Raw genomic sequence first — 19,724 nt, forward strand, 5'->3', positions numbered from 1 at the left:
AAAACATCATTTAAGAAAATAACAGGTTCTTCCCTTCCTAAAATAGGGTATCCTGCCTAGTATTGGGGGGAAGGTTAGATCAGCGGTTTCTCTTCTCAGTGGTATTTCTACTAACCAAAGGTACGGTTGTTGTTGGTGGTGGTTTAGTCAATAAGTCATGTCTGACTCTTGTGACCCCATGGACTGTAGCCTGCCAGGCTCCTCTGTCCATGGGATTCTCCAGGCAAGAATTCTGGAGTGGTTTGCCATTTCCTTCTCCAGGAAGTTATGATTAGATAGACCTTGACTTTATTTCACAGGCCAGCTTTGTTGTTGTTTGATTGCAAATTCATGTCCAACCCTTTGACCCCATGAGCTGCAGCACACCAGGCTTTCTTGTCCTTCAGTGTCTTCTGGAGTTTGCTCAGATTCGTGCAACTTTAGCAAAACTTGGGTCAGACTTGTTTTGATGAATAAATTTCTAGTGGCTCTTTTTATGGGGTTATCATCCCACCATCTAATAAACAGAACTTTGAAGCAAGTATTATTGGTGAGAATAAAATATTTCAGCATCATAAAAGAATGTTGAATGATGGGGAAAAAAAGTATTACATAGCTGAGAGGTAACTTCCAATCATGCATTTTAATGTGGTCTTAAACTTTCTTGGGGATGGTAGAGAAAGGGAAATTAACATTCACTTAGTAGCTCCTGTTTTTTAGGCAGTGCATGGACAATATCGTTCAATCTTTACAACCTTCAGTGAAGCAGGAATTAACTATCTTTGTTTTTCAGTTAGACATAGAGGTTAGGTAACTTGTTTAAGGCCCCATACATGCATGCATGTATGCTCAGTCCTGTCTGACTCTTTTGTGACCATATGGACTATAGCCTGCCAGGCTCCTCTGTCCATGGCATTTCCCAGGCAAGAATACTGGAGAGGGTTGCCATTTCCTCCTCCTGGGGATCTTCCTGACCCAGGGATCGAACTGATGTCTACTGTGTCTCCTGCATTGCAGGCAGATTCTTTACCACAGAGCCTCTGGGGAAGTCCCCCTCCACCCCCCATAGCTCATCTACAAAGCCTGTGGTTGTTCCACTCTCTGTAAGACCACTATTTTAATATTCACAGTGGTACCTTGATTAGATCGTCTATGTAGGAGAGATTGTTCGTATTAACCGAAATTTCTAATGAATGGAAGGTCATGAAAGTACTCTATTTTTCACCTTTGTTAAAAATCTTTCAAAATTATATTGGTGTCTTTTGCTCTTTGTATAATAGGTATATCCTGCATAATTTAGCACAACAATTTTGTTACTCGTCTTGCATTTCCTCGCGTTCATTATTGTGAATATCAGTTTCAAAAACTGATATTTAATAAGCTCCTTGAAGTTAAGTGTGAAGTTAGCCTCAACCACTCATGTTACATAAGAAGGAGGGACTCAGAGGAATTGAGAAACTGTTCTCAGGGTCACTGTGTTTCTTTTTAGAGGCAAAATGTGCATGTGATTACAGAACTCTCTTCTGAATATAATATATGCCAGAAATAGCCATGGCTTCAGTTCTGATATCAACTTATTTTTTTCATCTCTTTATAGCAGAATGGAAAAAAAAAAAAAGTTTGCATAACAGAGAGCTTTGTTTTTCAAGGTTTTGCTGCATTCAGAAATTATCCTTCACTTATCTTATTCTAAGTATACCAGACAGGCAAGAGTGAGAACAGAAAGGTATCTCAGCACCTCTGGGTCCTGACTCCAGGTGAATTTAACATAATCATAGTTGTCAGCTTCCTGAATAGGGGTGAAGTAACTAATGCTATATTGTGATATTTAAATGTAAAATTTTTAAGGAGTCAAAAGCTAACTTTCTGCTGTACTTAACTTTTCATGTCTTATGTGGAGCAAAGGTGTTTATTTGACACACATCTGGATTTGGTTCTTGGCCAGAAAACTGTGTTCTCTCTGAAGAGGTCCTCTCTCCTCTGGTACCCCAGGATCTGTAGAATATTGTATTTAATGTAATAAGCACTGTGCTGGGCATGTGGCGGATGCCATGCTGCCAAAGAATGTACAGCCTTCCAGCATTCAACCAAGTATAGAGTCAACTGTATGAGAAAATTACCATAATAGGGGCTTATGAGAGTTGCTCAAGGTAATGAATAGATTTACCCAACACACTCATAAGGAGGTGTGAGTGGAGGGGAGGGGGTGCATGCCCGTTGCCAAAGAGGGGTCAAAGAGCTGTCAGGCATTGAGTCAATTGGTTGGGAGCTCAATGGGTAGAGAAGAGGGGGAGAATTTTAGTATATGTGCTGCCGAAGCAAGCACGAGAAGAGAGGAAGATTACACGTTAAAGGCACAGAGATACGAAAAAGCATAGTCCGCTTGGGCGATCATTCTAGCTTGATTTGACTGAAGAAGTATGCAAAGGTGCTGTAGGGAATGACTAAAAGGAAAGATTGGAATCGAATGACAAAGCATCTTGAATCCCATGCTAAACAGTTTGGAACATTCTGTAGGTAACTGAGGGCTATTCAGCTCTCTGGGATGGGGAATGATGTATCTAGACATGCATTTTAGTAAAATGATGATTTGTAAAATAGTTAATTAACCGATTTGGCTGTGTTGGGTCTGAGTTATGGCACACGGGACTTTATTTGCATCACGTGGGATCTTTCGTTCTAGCACACGGACTCTAGTTCTGGCTCAAGGGCTTAGTTACTCCATGGTATGTGGGATCTTAGTTCCCCGACCAGGGATCAAACCCAAATCTCCTGCATCACAAGGCGGATTCTTAACCACTGGATCACCAGGGAAGTCACCTGTAAGATAATGACTTTGATTTAGTAAGAAAATTTTTCTATGTCAGTGACTAAAGAATGTATTAAAGAAACAAAAGAGTGAGGAAAGGAGAGCTTTTAGAAGACAAATGTTTCTTCCTTTAGCAGATAGAAATGAGACTCACTTCTGTACTGAAGTTGCTAGACTAAGGGACTAGTGGGAAATTACAGGAGAGGTAGAGATCAAAGTGGACTGAGTAATCAGGAGTCATAGGACTAGTAGTGGTGATATTGGTAACCTTGAAAACACAAGGACAGGAAAGGAGAGTGGTATAGAATGAAATCCAAGGAACAACTTGAAAAGGTAGGCAGTTATATCAGTTAGCTTGTACTGTGTAACAAACAGTCCTCGCATTTCATGGCAAAACAACCATATGTTAATTATTCTTATGAATTTATGTGTCAGCAGGGTGGTTCATCTGGCTTGGGATGGCCTAGGTTGATCTCACCTGCTCTCACACATGTGTCTGCAGCTTCAGAGGGATTGGCTGGTGGCTGGTAGAGGGTGGTCTCAGCTGAGATTGCTCTCTCTGTTTCTCATCATTCAGCATGGTAGCTCAGGCTTGCTTCCATGACAGCAGGGCAGAATTCCAAGGCAATCTTGGCCTCTTGAGATATAGTCTCAGTACCAGCACGGTATCAGTTCCACTGCATCTTTTGGCCAAAGCCAAAAAGATGAGTCATGAGATCAGTCCAACTTTTGGTCATGAGATCAGTCCAACTTCAGTGGATCAAACTGTGAGTTTTCATTTCAAGGAGTATAGTTACAAGGAGGGTTGAAGAATGGGACAGTTATCTTAATCAACTTTACCATGATTCATGGTTATTAAGTGATTATTGAAATAATTTAAAAATTATATTTCATTAGTTGCATTCATTTGCTTCCCAGTGAAGATTGTTGTTCCAGTCGCTAAGTTGTGTCTGACTCTTTATGACCCCATGGACCCTAGCCCGCCAGACTTCTCTGTCCATGGGATTTTCCAGGCAAGAATGCTGGAGTGGGTTGCCATTTCCTTTTCCAGGGGATCTTCCTGACCCTGGGATTGAACTTGGGTCTCGTGCAAGTCTCCTGCATTGCAGGCAGATTCCTTACCACTGAGCCATCAGGGAAGACCCAGTGAAGATGAAAATGAATGATTTTTCTAATGTGAGCGTAAGAGTGCTGGTGTCTATTTAAATTTCTCACTTTGTTGGAATCACAGAAATGATTCTGGTTTCCCTTTACTTGGTTGTTGCTGCTTTACATTTCTGCCTTTAACTTCATTCAACAGCATTAAAATTTTTTCCCTCTTTTGTTTAAAATTACTCATAGGAAAATAAAATAAAATTACCCATAGGAAAATAATAGTTATACATACAACCAGTCTGGCAAGTGTCAACCCCATTCTCAGTCACCACCTCCCCAAAGAGCCCCCATAAATAATAAGACTTGAGTAAACAAGCGATCGTGGCCTCATTGTCTCAGGGAGCCCTTCATTTCACAGGCCTCAAAACCTGCATGGGTTGCCCTGTAAGATGTCACCAGTTGACAAGGTATGCTTTGTCTCTATAATTCTTCTGTATCCTTCTTACTAATGATGTTTTGCTAGCCCCATGCAGAGCCTTTGAATAACTTTCCCAGAAAGGACCACCCACAGGGAAAATATTAAGCCTATCTGGTGGACTTGAATGCATCCCTTATGAAGTGGAATCTTTATGTAAAATAGACACTTGGGGAGCAATTATTATTAATTGCAGGCCCTTTCAACACAGTTTTTGATCCTTGCATGCACCAGTGCGCACCACTATTGTTCCTGTCGGTGACAGTGGTATAGCCCAAGGATGGTTTCAAAGCCATTAAGAACAGAGAGACTTTTTGCAGAATATTCAGTTTACCAATTACTGTCACAATCATAGCCTTTGAATGTGGCTGTGTGTGTTCCTCTCAGTTAATGGATTCTACTTATATTAATGCTGGCCCCTGCCTCTGGACAGGATTCAAGGGTACATGTTTAAGCTGGCCTGGTGACACTGGGGTTACATTACCCATGTGTACGACTTATTTTGATCAAAAAACCTTGTGAATGAGATAATCACATACTGTTTCAGATTCATGAAGGGAATGCTATGTGGTGCAGAGGGTACTGATTTTCAAAATTTTATGTTCTTGTGAAATTTTTTTCTGATGTTTGAATAATTACCCTGTACAATAAAAAGACCAGGTCAACTGTATTTAGATTATTCACATATAATTAAGGAAGTTAGCCAAGATATTCTGAGTTATTAAGTAGAAGCTTTTAGGTGCAAAAGGCTATCATTGTCAGTAACTGAAAATTTTAAAATATAGAAGTTTATGTTTTATCTATGTCTCAAGCACATTCTTCAATGTGTCAAAACTTGACTTTGGGGAATGGAATGAGGGATACGCAGGGATTAAAAAGATGCTAAAAGTAATGTTCAGTTTCTTGAGGTATTATTTACTTGCAATTACATTCATCTTGTTTGTGTGAATTTTCTTGCTGAGTAGTATACCACTGAAGGGATGGATCACACCATGGTATTATATATACTAGTTACAGGATGTAAGAGCCTCTTGATGAGGGTGAAAGAGGGGAGTGAAAAAGCTGGCTTAAAATTCAACATTCAAAAAACTAAAATCATGATATCTGGTTCCATCACTTCATGGCAAATACTGGGGGTAAAGTGGAAACAGTGACAGATTATATTTTCCTGGGCTCCAAAATCACTGTGGACAGTGACTGCAACCATGAAATCTTTTAACACTTGCTCCTTGGAAGCAAAACTCTAACAAGCCTAGACAGCATATTAGAAAGCAGAGACATCACTTTGACAACAAAGGTCTGTCTGGTCAAAGCTATGGTTTTTCCAGTAGTCATGTATGGATGTGAGAGTTGGACCATAAAGAAGACTGAGAGCCCATGAATTGATGCTTGTCAACTGTGGTGCTGGAGAAGACTCATGAGAGTCCCTTGGACTGCAAGGAGATCAAACCAATCAACCCTATAGGAAATCAATCCTGAAAATTCTCTGAAAGGACTGATGCCAAAGCTGAAGCTACAATACTTTGGTCACCTGATGCAAAGAGCTGACTCATTTGGGAAAGACCCTGATGCTGGGAAAGATTCAGGGCAAGAGGAGAAGGGGGCAACAAAGGATGAGATGGTTGGATGGCTTTGCTAGCTCAATGGACAGGAGTTTGAGCAAACTCTGGGGGACAGTGAAGGACAGGGAAGCCTGGTGTGCTGCAGTCCATGGGATCACAAAGAGTCGGACATGACTTAGGGACTGAACAACAATATGCTTTTTTTTTTCCTTTTCAGTTTTTAGTGATTGTAAATACAGCTACCCTAAGCATTTGCCTAAAAGTTTTATGTGAACATTGAGTTTCCATTTCTCTTGAGTAAATGACTAGGAATAAGATTGCAGGGATTGTGTGGAATACGTGTGCTTAACTTGACAAGCTGAACTGTTTTCCTGAGTAGTCCATGGGGTCGCAAAGAGTGGGACACGACTGAGCGACTTTCACGTTCACTTTTCACCAGCAGTATATGAGCATTCCTGTTGCTCTGCATCCTTTCCGACATTTGCTATGATCTGTCTTTCTAACTCAAGCCTATTCTTATCTGATGTGGTGGTATCTCATTGTGGCTTACAATTTGTATCTATTAATAAGAAATATTTGCCCAACTTAAAGTCACAAAGATCACTTCTATGTTTTCTTCTGGAAGTTCAAGTGTTTTAGATTTTGTACTTTGGTCTATAGGGCTTCCCTTATGGCTCAGTAGTAAAGCATCTGCCTGCCAATGCAAGAAACACAGGTTCAATCCCTGGGTATGGAAGATACCCCAAAGGAGGAAATGGCAACCCACTCCAGTATTCTTCCCAGGAAATCTCATAGACAGAGTAACCTGGCAAGCTATAGTCCTTGGGGTCACAAAGAGTTGGACATGACTTAACCACTGAAAAACAACAACAACGAATTTGGTCTATTTTGGAAATTAAAGGATTTTTTTTTTTGGCCATACCTTGTGCATGTGGGATTTTAGTTCCCCAACCATGGATCAAACTCATGCCCCCTGCCTTGGAAGCAGAGTCTTAACCACAGGATTGTCAGGGAAGTCTGTGTTTGTTTTTCATATGGACATACAATTACTCTAGTATCATTTGTGGTAAAGGCTATCTTTTCCCCATCAAATTGCCTTTGCAGTTTGGTTGAAAAATCAATTGACCATATGCAATTTCAAGTTGTATTTTTTTATAGATCAGTGAGCATTATTTCTTTTTTTTTCATTTATTTTTATTAGTTGGAGGCTAATTACTTTACAATATTGTAGTGGGTTTTGTCATACATTGACATGAATCAGCCATGGAGTTCCATGTATTCCCCATCCCGATCCCCCCTCCCACCTATTTCATATGCTTGTGCCTGTTAAGTCACTTCAGTTGTGTCCTACTCTTTGTGACCCATGGACTGTAGCCTGCCAGGCTCCTCTGTCCTTTTCCCACGCAAGACTACTGGAGCGGGTTGACATTTCCTCCTCCAAGGGATCTTCCTGACCCAGGAATGAAACCTGTTTCTCCTGCATTGGCAGGTGGGTTCTTTACCACTCAGCCACCTATGAAGCCCTGAGTGGGGTGAGAGTGGGTATATGTAGACTTGTTTTTCTTCTAAAACAAAAATGGCATAAGTTTGCATCAAAGGTAGAAGATTGAATACTGTTCCCTATTCGGGCATTTTGACTTCACTTAACCTATTGGTTCTGACAAATGAAATTAGTAATTTATATCAGAATGACACTTCATTCTTAACAATGTTAGAAAATAAAGGAAGGAATAAGCATTGAAAAAAAGAGCTTGGAAAAGGTCAGTATGTTCTTTGATTCATAAAAAATTTATGATTTCAAAACTGGCTGAACCTTTTGTCCATAGATTTATTCCAGGTTTGGCAGCATCCAGCAGAGAAGTGTCATTTCTGACTAGCTGGTACAGGTCAAGAAGCAAGTAATCCCCAACTAGCTATACAGGGGTTTGACAATTTCAAATTCTTTGAAAGGAGGGTAATTTTATTATTTTCTGTTAAAATAAGTTTTTCAACTTAGTTTTCCAGGAGGATGCAACTGTTTTATAATTATGATATTAATTGCTAACCCCCAAAACTCAAACAATGTGTTGAAAACTTTTTATATTATGTAGATTACATATATCCCTAAGGACCTTATTTCCCATCAAAAAATCCTGTGTGTTGGGTTAGGGAAGAGATAAATCTCCCCTCCTCTTGACATAAGTTTACATAAGTGTCAGGGTGTGAATTACTATAGAAATACAACAGTATTTCTAATAATGTATGTATTATGTCCTGGGTGGATACAATACTTAAAAGCAGAAATTTAAAAATAAGTAACATGTTTCTACAAACAACGTTCTAATAAGGCTTAACAATAGTAATTTTTTTCCTGTGTCATTTCTAGTTAATTTTAATGAAGAATTTCCAAATAATACATAGAATTAATTTGAAGACTCTAATGTATTTTCACAAGTGTGCTACTTTACTGACCAGTTTGAACCATAAAGTATATTACCATGAAAAATGTGGTTCTATATATAGCTTTGTATTTTATTTCAACTCCTTTTATGACCTTGAAGCTTGGCAGGGGTTTCACTCCTCCACCCCAACCCCACTTCTCATTTCCAAAGAATTTATAGGCTATCTTATCTTAGCTCTATGGATTTTTTTCCCCTCAAAATTTAAATCATGATTTAGATTTCTTTTTATTAATAAAGAATCTATATAACATGAATTTTCTCTCAGTTTTTACTCATCTCTATGAAACTCTTTTAGGTACTAAGTCTATTCAAATTTCATGACATGCTATATTCCATAAAAGTTTATGACATGCAGTTTTAATGGCAGAGCACAAAACTGAATAGACTAAAGCATTCCATTATAGGTAAACTCTTAACCGATGGTGCAACTTAATTAACCCTCTAAATATTTGATCTTGACTTCTGTATGTCTAGAGTCATCTTGATGGGAATCTTGAGTTTGTGGGGATCTTTCTGGAAGGATCGTTCATTTATGAGCATCCAGATAGACAAACAGACACCTGTATTCCAGTGGAATCTATAACCACTTTGTAAGAGGTGCTGACCTCACCTGTACAGTGTTCAGGATAATGGAGTCCAGTTTTCCCAGTGGTTTATCCACTGACAGTAGTTGCCCCAGACCCACTGGGAACCTATGTTTACTCTTCCAGACCACTGGGCACGTGTAGCCTTTGTGTATGAACATATTGATTTGCTGAGTTGCACCAGTGTCCTGAAGACCTAAAAGAGTAAACTGGGTCTCAGTGGTGAAAGGTCCAAAGACTTTCCCACTTATTTTTAAAAGCTGGTCCCATGCTAATTAGTTCCAAAGCCAGAGGTCCCTGGTGCTCTTAGGACCTTAGAGTCTTCTCAGAGTTAAATTTTCTTCTGACATTGTTATTTTACTTTATTGGCTAATTGCTTTTGTTTTGTTTTCAAATAAAGTTTCTGAGTCACATGCTGGAGAAAAGACTAGCTGAGTGGGAAAACAACTTGCTGGTTATCATGGATCTCAAAGTGAACAGGAACCATATGTTGGGCTGTGTTTTATACTATGGCCAACCATCTATTTGCAATGAGCCCAGCATCCATTTTTAAATGGAATAGATCAGAGGTCAGCAAACGATGACCTGTAGACCCCTTGTTTTTGTAAATAAAGTTTTACTGAAACATAGCCGTGCACAGTCATTTATGCATTGGACAGAGGAGCCTGGCAGGCTATAATTCACTGGGTCGCAAAAAGTCAGATGCAGCTGAACTGACTTAGCACATATGTGGCTGTTTTTGTGCCAGGACAGTAAAATTGAGTAAATGCAACAGAGTCACAATGGTCCATGAAACCTGAAATATTTACTGTCTTGCTTTTCACAGAAAATGTTTGCCATTCCCCGGAGTGGATGTATCACCCTATGGTAGATGAATAAATCACATTTTATGTAGAGAGATTTTAATGTAAATTACAAATATCCTCACTTTCTACATCTAATTTCTTCAGTGGATAGCTCAAAGAATAATATTTTCTATGTAGCCAGATTAAAATTATTAGGTATAACAAAATGGATAGTAACTCCTTAGTGTAATTCGATACCAGCTCATATACAAACTTCAGAATTGTTTCCAAAGTATGATTCACAACTGATTTGTCCTTGCCAAGAGCCAGTCTGGACTGTGTCTTACACCTGATGTCTCTAAGGTCTCCATACTCAAGGAGTAAGTCCCTTTTCTCTTGACACTGGCTTCCTGGAAAGGCTATATCACTTGTCCCGTAGAATGGCCCACCTTTTGCCATGTTTCTGATTGCTTCGACAGGTGTCAACTTTTATGTTCCTGCCTATCCTGAGTTTATCTGAAGCTGTGTCTCCACTGAATCCAGGTTAAACATGGTAGTCCAGAATCATGAGAAGTGACCCTCAAATCTGCATCAAATCTGAAGAATGGTGCCCACTGGGGACACTAACATTGACCATCAGATTAGTCTACAAATTATCCTAAAAATGGGGAAAATGGCATGGCATCCAAGAAGTAAAATCACAGCACAAGAAATAAAGAGTTAGAAATGGAACTCTCAACCCCCACGTTGATTTCCTCCTTTCTGTACTGTTCCAGGCTGCTGCTCAGCGTGGTAACTCAACCTTGACTCTCGTTGCTTTTTTTAAGTGATTTTGGGTCTGGAAGATCCCCTGGAGAAGGAAATGGCAACCCACTCCAGTATTCTTGCCTGGAAAACCCCATGGACGGAGGAGCCTGAGGGGCTACAGTTCATGGGTCACAAAGAGTTGGACACGAATGAGCGACTTCACTTCATGTTCTAACTCAGTCATGTCCTGTAATAATGGTTTAGTAGAATGGGCCCAGACCTGTTTTCCTGGTGACTGTGTCTTGTTTGGGTTCTGAGTTGTTGGAGGTTTCGCTTTTGTTGTATTCCTTTGCTTATTTTTACGACATGTGGGAGAAACCCAACAAATTGATTAAAAATTGTAAAGATGGATAATGAGATGTGGAGAAAGTCAAAAGGAGTTGTGATTCAGACTTAAGATAGAAAAACCAAAGCTCTAAGTTAATAACTGCATTTAGGTAATTACACCCATTGTAACATTTGAATGCAGTTTTATAGCAGTGAGATTTCTTCACGTGGAAGTTGTAGAGGCTCCTTCTCTGGCATGAAATAAACTGGAAGTGTATCTGCCTCCAAATAAACTGGAAGGCTGGAACCTGCACACTTAGAAGGTGGACTTTCACTGTGTTAGGCTTAGTTTTCTGTTTTGCCTTGTAACTGTGATTTCCTTGGTTCATAAACCTGTGTTTCACAGCCTAGATCTAGCATTTTATGTATCTTAGCTGAAGCCATGTGGAATTGTTTAGTGTGTGTGTTTAGGACTGTGAATATAGAGCTGCCAGTGACCTCACCTGTCCCATTATTTTGAGACAGCAGTGCGTTTGTGTACCTTGCCGGTGGAGGGATGGGGTGAGAGGCGGGAAGACACTGCCGATAGAGAATCATTGAATGAGCCTGAAAAATTCCCGCAAGGCTTTAAGGGCTCCCGTCAGTAGGAAGCCAGTTAATCAAAATGACAGGCGCGGAGGTACAAGGCTGTCGGAGGGGATGTGCTGCACAGCCTCGTAATGTCCTCAGGGGACTGTCGGAGCTGCTTCTGGAGAGCGGATGTATTAGAATACAGACACGGAGGGGATGGCGAAAGCTCCAGAGTTGGAAAATAAAGAATCACGCTTCATGGTTTGAGGAAGAGTGACTGCCTCCAAAGAAACCGCCCATCACCCACCCATGAAGTCTCAAGTAGACACAAGATAAATCTGAGCTGGATTTGACAGTGACTGATTCATTATGATACCAGCTTAAGTAGAATTTTAGCTGCATTCAACTGGTCAGACATACAGGAGATCGGAGCTGGGGGTTTTCACCAGTGAGTGATAAGAGGGCAAGGTGGAGAGGATGACCGAACTGGGCTGGAGAGCTGACCCCTGTGAAATGAGAGAGGCAGGAAGAGGGTTGGGTGAAAAGAGCGTCAGACTTCAGCGCACTTCTGCGGGAGCCTCCGAGGACAGGAAGAGTCCTAATTGGGCAAGAAGGGCTAGACTCAGCGTTATGCTCACGCTGCTCATTCATTGGCTGGGACAACCTTGGGGAGGCGTGGCCTCAGCATCCACGGTGAGGGACCAAAGATGCGGTGACTGGCCTCCACTCTGCTGATCCTGCTCCCCTCTGAGTGGTGCAAGCCCATGGCTGCCACAGACAAGGCTGTCCACAAAGCCACCCCGTCCCTCCTGCCCCTCTTCATTCTTGGTTTCCTTGCCCTTCTAAGCAATCACTTGGTTGTATAATTCAAAGATAACGATACTTTGCAGTGCATTTTAATATTTTAGAGATTGCTTTTTTTTTTTTTGGATAATGCAAGTTTACTACTTGCTGCTTGCGAACTTAGGTCTGTCCTAAGTTGGTAGATCTCTTACCTAATAGGAGATCTCTTGTTAACTTGAGCATGGAAAAGACAATGCATAAAGAGAGTGGTGAGATGACCATGTCTCATTTTTTCCTTTCCTATGGATTGTCAAGTAGAAGGCTGAAGTAGGTAATCAGTTAATGTCAATGAATGCTTTGTGAATGGTTAGGTTAGTTTATTCTCATCTTGATTTCCTTGAGTCATTTATTTAGAATGCTGATGGTCTCTTTTAATCCCTTACCCCTTCTTTCTTATGACCTGAGCATAATTGTTTATTACCTGTAGTAGCTAAGAACAAGTGATTATGACTCTCAAAGGAAGAGGTAAAAATCACAACAGAAGAAAGGCATTTTTTTTCCTTAACAAATTTTTGTTTCGAACAAAGCTTTAATTTCTTATTTGCTTCAATTTATCTATAAAATTTAGCGGCACATACTTCTATGAGCATCAGTTTCAACCAGCTAAAAACTACTAGAAAAACAGCATGTGTTCACTACCTCTGAATTCACAGAGCAACCTCATCAAGTGCCTGAAATTCCCCTTTAGTGGTGTTAAATGACCTTGTTTTCCTATTGTGTGTTAGTCGCTCGGTTGTGTCTGACTCTTTGCGATCCCCATGGACTGTAGCCAGTCAGGCTCCTCTGTCCATGGGATTCTTCAGGCAAGAATACTGGAGATTCCCTTCTCCAGGGGATCTTCCCGACCCAGGGATCAAACCTGGCTCTCCTGCATTGCAAGTGGATTCTTTACCGTCTGAACCACCAGGAAAGCCCTGTTTCCCTGTTAACATAGGTAAAATCTATCTGCTCTTCTATTCTTTTGAACTTTTATTTCGATTTCTGTCACAAAGGGATACATTTTCATTTTTACAATGCCAACCAAACCTTTAAGAGGAAGACAAGTGATTCTGGGGATCGTCCAGGCACTCTGCTGTATTGAACTCCCACCAGAAAGAAGCAACAGAGAAACGAGGTCTATAAAATGTAGTGAATGATGAGCTGGGTGACAGAGTGTTAGGAGCTGAATTGTGTCCTCCAGAAACACGTGTTGAAACCCGAACCCCAGGTACCTATGAGTGTGATCCTGTTTGGAAAACTAGTGTCTTTACAGATGTAATCAAGTTACTGTTGTTCAGTCGTTCAGTCATGTCTGACTCTTAGGGACCCCACAGGCTCTATCTAGTCCACCAGGCTCCTCTGTCCCTGGGGATTTCCAGGCAAGAATACTGCAGTGGGCTGCCATTTCCTTCTCCAGGGACCCCTTCCAGGGGTCAGGGATCAATCCCAGGTCTCCTGCATTGGCAGGCAGTTTCTTTACCATCTGAACCACCAGGGAAGCCATAATCAACTTAAGATGAGGTTATACTGGACCAAGGTGGACCCTAATCCAATATAACTGATGTCCTGTAAGAAGAGGGAAATTCGGACAGCGATAAACCTAGAAAAGGTCATGTGGCCTTGGAGGCAGAGATTACAGTTATGCTGCCACAAATCAGGGAATTCCTGGGGCCACTGTAGCAGTACAAGGCAAAGGAAAATCCTCCCCTCCAGGCTTGGCAGAGAGCATGGCCCTGCTGACACCTTGATTTCTGATTTCTAGGCTTCAGAAGTGAGAGACAAATTTTTGTGGTTTTACAGCACCCAGTTTGCAGTACTTTATGACAGCCCTAGGGAAATAATAGAGGTAGTATTTTAAATGGTAAGGGAGTGAAGGTTGCATTCTTTTTTCAGTGATAAAATATGTAATTATTAATTTTATTTGAATGAGTGATGCATGGATGCAGCCTACAGTTATAAAGGTATAAAACTGTATGTAGTAAAAACATCTCTTGTTACATTTTCCCACACCTACCTAGGTCTCCTCTAGAGGACATCCATTGTTAATACTTTCTTGGGTATCATTTGAAAAGTGTGTAATACATGTACAAACATGTATGAATACCTGCTTTCCTTTCCCATCTCCTCTCCACAAATGACAACATGCAATGATGACAACGTTTTGACCTCTGAGTTTTTCATTTACAGTATCTCTTTGAGATCTTTACATATTGACATCACTTGTAGAGCTACTTTGTAGTAGTGAAAAGTGTTAGTTGTTCAGCTGTGCCTGACTCTTTGAGACCCCGTGGACGGCAGCCCACCAGGACTGTCCATGGGATTTTCCAGGCAAGGATACTGGAGTGGGTTGCCGTTTCCTTCTCCAGAGGATCTTCCCAACCCAGGATCAAACCAGGTCTCTTGCACTGCAGGCAGGTTCTTTACTGACTGAGCTACCAGGGAAGCCCCACTTTGTCATAAGGAATATTTAAAATTGACATTGGGCTTCCAGGTGGTACAGTGCAAAGAATCCACCTGCCAGTGCAGGAGACGCAAGAGACAAGAGTTCGATCCCTGGGTTGGGAAGATCCTCTGGAGGAGGAAATGGCAACCCACTCCAATATTCTTGCCTGGAAAATCCCATGGACAGAAAAGCCTGGCAGGCCACAGTCCAGGGGGTCACGCACAGTTGGACACGACTGAGCACACACACACAATTGACATGTAGAATTCTGTCTAAGAAATCCAGTTGTTTCCTCTGCTATTACTGTGTGCATGAACCACACAACCATAAATGGAATGCTTATTACTACCATCTTTGGAAAACTGCATGAACTAGGTACTGTGCAGAGTGGTTCAGAGATTTCATTTAACCTGTTCTGGGCTGCTAACAGAAGGGTTAATAAGAAAGCTTCAATTTCCTTGACCTAAAGAATATTTTAAAAGATGTTTACTATTGAAGTAGGATCAAGTCCCGTTTGTACTATAGGCTTCTGAAAAGAATAAAAAATGGAAATTTTTGTAGGTAGTTCTGATTACTGCCAGCTGCTTCAAGATTAGTTTTATGTTAAAATCCTTATCTCTTGTCTTTTACTTGTCATTATTGAAAAACATGATTTCTTTGATGCTGTAAATGTAATTTTTTTGGCATAGAATTTACTCAAAGCAAAGCAGAGCCTGGTTTTGATTTTTCTAAATGTTCTTAACTAGGCTCAAAACAAGGGTACATTTGTATTTTATACCGAGGACAAGAGTCGATTACAGGCACTGTCTGATGTGCCACCCTGAAGCTACTGTGACTGTCACTACTGATGTTCAAATCTGGATTCTTCATTGGAAACTTGACAGCCGGGAGTTTGAAGGATGAGGGGTTTTGTTTATGGCCACAAAGAAACAGGCAAGTACCTGTGGCAATATTGTCCTGTTTCAGACTTGGAAGTGTAGAAGTCTTCTGATCTGCTATGGAAACAAGGTAAATAGACTGGTATTCTTTTTTTTTTTTTTTTTTAGACTGGTATTTTTGAAAGCACGGTGGTGCCCCTCATCCGCAGTAAGAGAATGGTCAGACTTCGAGCAGCACTATTTTTGTGCTTTGGGGCCATTACTTAGTACTGTATGGTTTACTTGAACACAGGCACTGTTCTATAGGACAGGCAGTCTGATAACCAAGACAGCTGTTAACGACTAGCATGCGGGATGAGCTGGACAAAGGGATGCTTCACGCCCTGGGTGGGATGGAACTGGAGGGCGTGAGATTTCATCACACTACTGGGAACAGCATGAAATTTAAAATGTATGAATTGTTTATTTCTGGAATGTTACATTGAATATTTTCTGACTGGTTGACTGTGGGTAACTGAAACAGCAGGAAGTGAAACTTCTGATAAGGAAGGACTGATGTACACCAAAGTATCTCCATTCTTGCCATGGACTTGAATGATAAGAGAGGATGCCCTTATTTTGATTGGTTTATAGTGTATCTTTGCCGCTGGCTCCATGGGGGCAGAGGTTGATAGTTTTCCATCAGCGCCCAAACTAGGGGATTCACATCAGCTTCCTTTGTGGCTAGTAGGGCAGGTAACCAAATTCTGGTCAGTGGGATGCAGATGGAAGTGGTGTGGGGTACCCCAGGCCAGGGCCCTGGAAGGAGCAGGTATTCTTGCCTGCCTTTCCTGTGTCCTTTATTGCTGTTCAGATATCCATGTACTGGTGGTGGAGCTGCTATCTTTTGCTCAAGAGGGAATTCACCCCACCCCCATAGGGAATTCACCCCGCCCCCATAGGGTATTCCTCAAAGGGAGAAATAAACCACTGTCTTGTTTAAGCTCCTGTGTTGAGGGGGTGCTCTTTGTTTCAGCAGCCTAAATTGTGCCCTTACTGATACATCCATATGTCTAGATATGATTAAGAAGGAACTAGACCACCTGCATCTTTTAACCCCCTTCTACAATCAAATGTGAATGTACAAATTACTAGTCTCAGAGTAGCCTAAATCCCCAGGATGGTGATTCTCTTGTTTCTCTGATTTAATTTTGTGTTTTAGAAATGTTTATAACATGAGATGAGACTGGTTAGTATCAAGTTGGTTATAGCAGTATTTTCCAAGCTACTTTTCAGGAATCGCGTATGAATGGGTTATCGATTCAGTACCAGTTTCAACATGAGGGAGGCTTCCCACACATCAAGAAGCGACTCTCCAATACCAGTTGGGTATCCTGTAATTCATCTGGATTCTGACACTATCTGTCCGAAGATAGCAACAGATTCCACAAGTGAAGGGCTCAGTCCCCCAAGATTGCCCTCAACTTCAGATGTAAATCACAAGCCCAGGTTGTTACCTGTGCTTCTGACCTACTGGCTATAAATCAGATGTTCCTATGACCCCCAGCCTCCATTCTTGGATTTGACTAATTTGCTAGAATGGCCCACAGAACTCAAAAAACCTGCTTACTTACTAGGTTACCAGTTTTTTGTTTGTTTTTTTTTTCTCACAAAGGATATTAAAGAATATGAATCAGCCAGATGAAGAGATAAATAGAGTGAAGTCCTGAACAAAAGAGGTTCTATCCCAGCGGAATTTGGTGTCAACACGATGGCACATGGAAGCATTTTGGTTCCCCAGACTGGAAACTCTTCAAACCCCCTCCTTTTGCTCTTTTCTAGAGGCTTCGCTACGTAGGGTGATTAGTTAAATCATTGGTTGTTGGTGGTGGATTCAACCTTCAGTCCTTCTCCCCTCCCTGAAAATCAGGAGGTGGGACTGACAGTTCCATCCCTCTATTCAAGGTTGGGTTTCCCCGGCAACCAGCCACATCCTTAGGTGCGTCCCACAAGTCACCTCATTAACATAAAGTCAGGGTCTTGTTATGAATAATAAAACAATTTCACCTTTATGGCTCTAAAGTGATTTCAGGGACTGAGGACAAAAGACCAAATATAACAGAAGATGCCCTCATGTCTCTTACTGCTCAGGACATTCCAACGGTTTGGGGAGCTGTGAGCCAGGAACTGGGAAAGTTCCTGGCTTTATTATAAATGTCTTTATTATAAATCACATGAGTGTTTTTCTAAAAAAGTTGTAGGGAAGGATTTGAAGACAGCAAGAGTGGAAAGCTATGGGTCAAATAACCAGTGTTTTCAGGGCTATAATGAGAAAGTACCACCACCAGCCGGCTGGTGGGAGATAAGGTGTGTGCTGTTTCCAGTATTATTTGACCATGCATCTCTTTCTTTGGAATGTATTAACATTTTGTGAAACTAGTGTTTTTTTGAAACATAGTTTGGAATTACAGTGTTACAGGGTTACAGTTGTTTGTATTTTGCTGGTCTGTAAACAAATGTCTCTATTACAGAGGACTATGTATCTCATCCATCTTGCGTTGATTCAAACTTTGCAGCTCATAGAAGGGAACCACATTTACTTTATTTTCCAGGTCTGGAGGAGTTCTTCACATTTGCTCCCATGAGCTATAGACATGGTACAATTAAAATGCATTAGTTTGTATCTTCATAAAAAGGATATGATATAAATTTGAAATGCATGAATATATGAAATGCATATGTTCTAATAAGAACCCATTTTATCTGCTTTCTATCATTTGGATTGCATGTAAGATTTTATTGGCAAAACATGGTGATGCTACAACAAAAATAAGTTGAAAAACTGTTGTTGGTGTTAGTAAAGTTAGTAAACTCTTACAATTGGGGCTGTATGGTGGAAGGTGTGAATTCACACTTCATTTGGTAGGCATTTGGGGGCCACCAAAGGATGGACAGGGAGGCCTGGCGTGCTGCGATTCATGGGGTCGCAAAGAGTCGGACTGAGCGACTGAACTGAACTGAAAGGTTTCTGAACAGGACAGTAGATTTGTGTTGTTTTTTAAAAGAGCAGTCTGACATCAGAACGAAAAATAAGTGGTTTGGGGAGGGCAAACACTGTGGGAAGCCAGGTTATCAGGCAGGAGGTGGGATTACTCTGCGTTGCAACCATCCAGGGCAGAGGACTGAATGGGGGATGCTTCAGGCATCATTTTTCAGAATTTCTATGTCTCACACTCCTACATGGAGTTATATTTTGTATAGGGCTGATGTGTGGGCTTTTAGAAACATAAATCAATAATAAAAGATCAAAAAACAGATGCACATGACTACACTGGAAAATATAAAAGCCATATCTGTTTCCATAGTTGCCTTTTGACAGCGATTGGTAAAGAACCATTGAATGTATTTTCAGTCTTTGCTTATGTCGTGGAACCTTTGTCCCTAACCCTCCTTTCCTGGGTGTATCATGGCAGAAGGGTTGAATTATGAAATTGTGTTCTGTAAAGTGTTTGTTCAGCTTGAGTTGTTTGCTCTTTAGTTGAATTTCCAGTGCTCTTCATGGGATGGTTGAACTTTCATTAGGAGATTTTCAAAGCCTCTAGGCCACCCATATCCATTGTTTGGCAGTTGGTGGAGCATTGTTGTACTTGCAGGGGATCTACAAGAGGTCTAGCTAGCTTTGGTTGCTTAACACTCTGGGCTCATAAATCTGTAATTTAAATTTGGTACTTCTATGGGGTACAGTTTTATTCCTAAATTTACGTGTCTGCTCCAACCCCACAATGTGGTTTTGACTTGAGTTGTCTGGAATCTTACCAGAGCCTCAGAGTCCATTTTGTACATTTCAACTAACTTTTTCCATTTTGTTTGTTGTTGTTTAGTCACTAAGCCGTGTCCAGCTCTTTGAGACCCCAGGGACTGCAGCACACCAGACTTCCCTGCCCTTCACCATCTCCCGGCGTTTGCTCAAACTCATGTCCATTGAGTTGGTGATGCTTTCCAACCACCTCCTCCTCTGCTGCCCCCTTCTCCTTTTGCCATCAGTTTTTCCCAGCATCAGGGCCTTTTCCAGTGAGTCGGCTCTTCACGTCAGGTGGCCAAAGTATTGGAGCTTCAGGTGGCTTTAATTTTTTCTTTGTTTTTAAAAGTTTGATGTGTCCAAAGGGGAACAAATGTAAGCATGGCTGTCAACAAAGAGACAGTGAGGTTGATTAATTCGCATTGGCAT

The 19,724-nt window shown here is 41.1% G+C and overlaps 1 protein-coding gene and 1 long non-coding RNA gene across 4 annotated transcripts in view; both read left to right on the plus strand.

The window, feature by feature from the left end:
• Positions 1–19,724, plus strand: part of LHFPL6 (LHFPL tetraspan subfamily member 6) — a 223,212-nt gene that overhangs the window by 35,426 nt on the left and 168,062 nt on the right. The window lies entirely within an intron of this gene.
• On the plus strand, positions 14,813–19,401 carry LOC122447039. Its single transcript, XR_006271110.1, has 2 exons — positions 14,813–15,647; positions 17,172–19,401. It is a non-coding gene; the product is annotated as an uncharacterized LOC122447039 (long non-coding RNA).

Source organism: Cervus canadensis, chromosome 9, assembly GCF_019320065.1.
Source record: "Cervus canadensis isolate Bull #8, Minnesota chromosome 9, ASM1932006v1, whole genome shotgun sequence".
Taxonomy (NCBI): domain Eukaryota; kingdom Metazoa; phylum Chordata; class Mammalia; order Artiodactyla; family Cervidae; genus Cervus; species Cervus canadensis.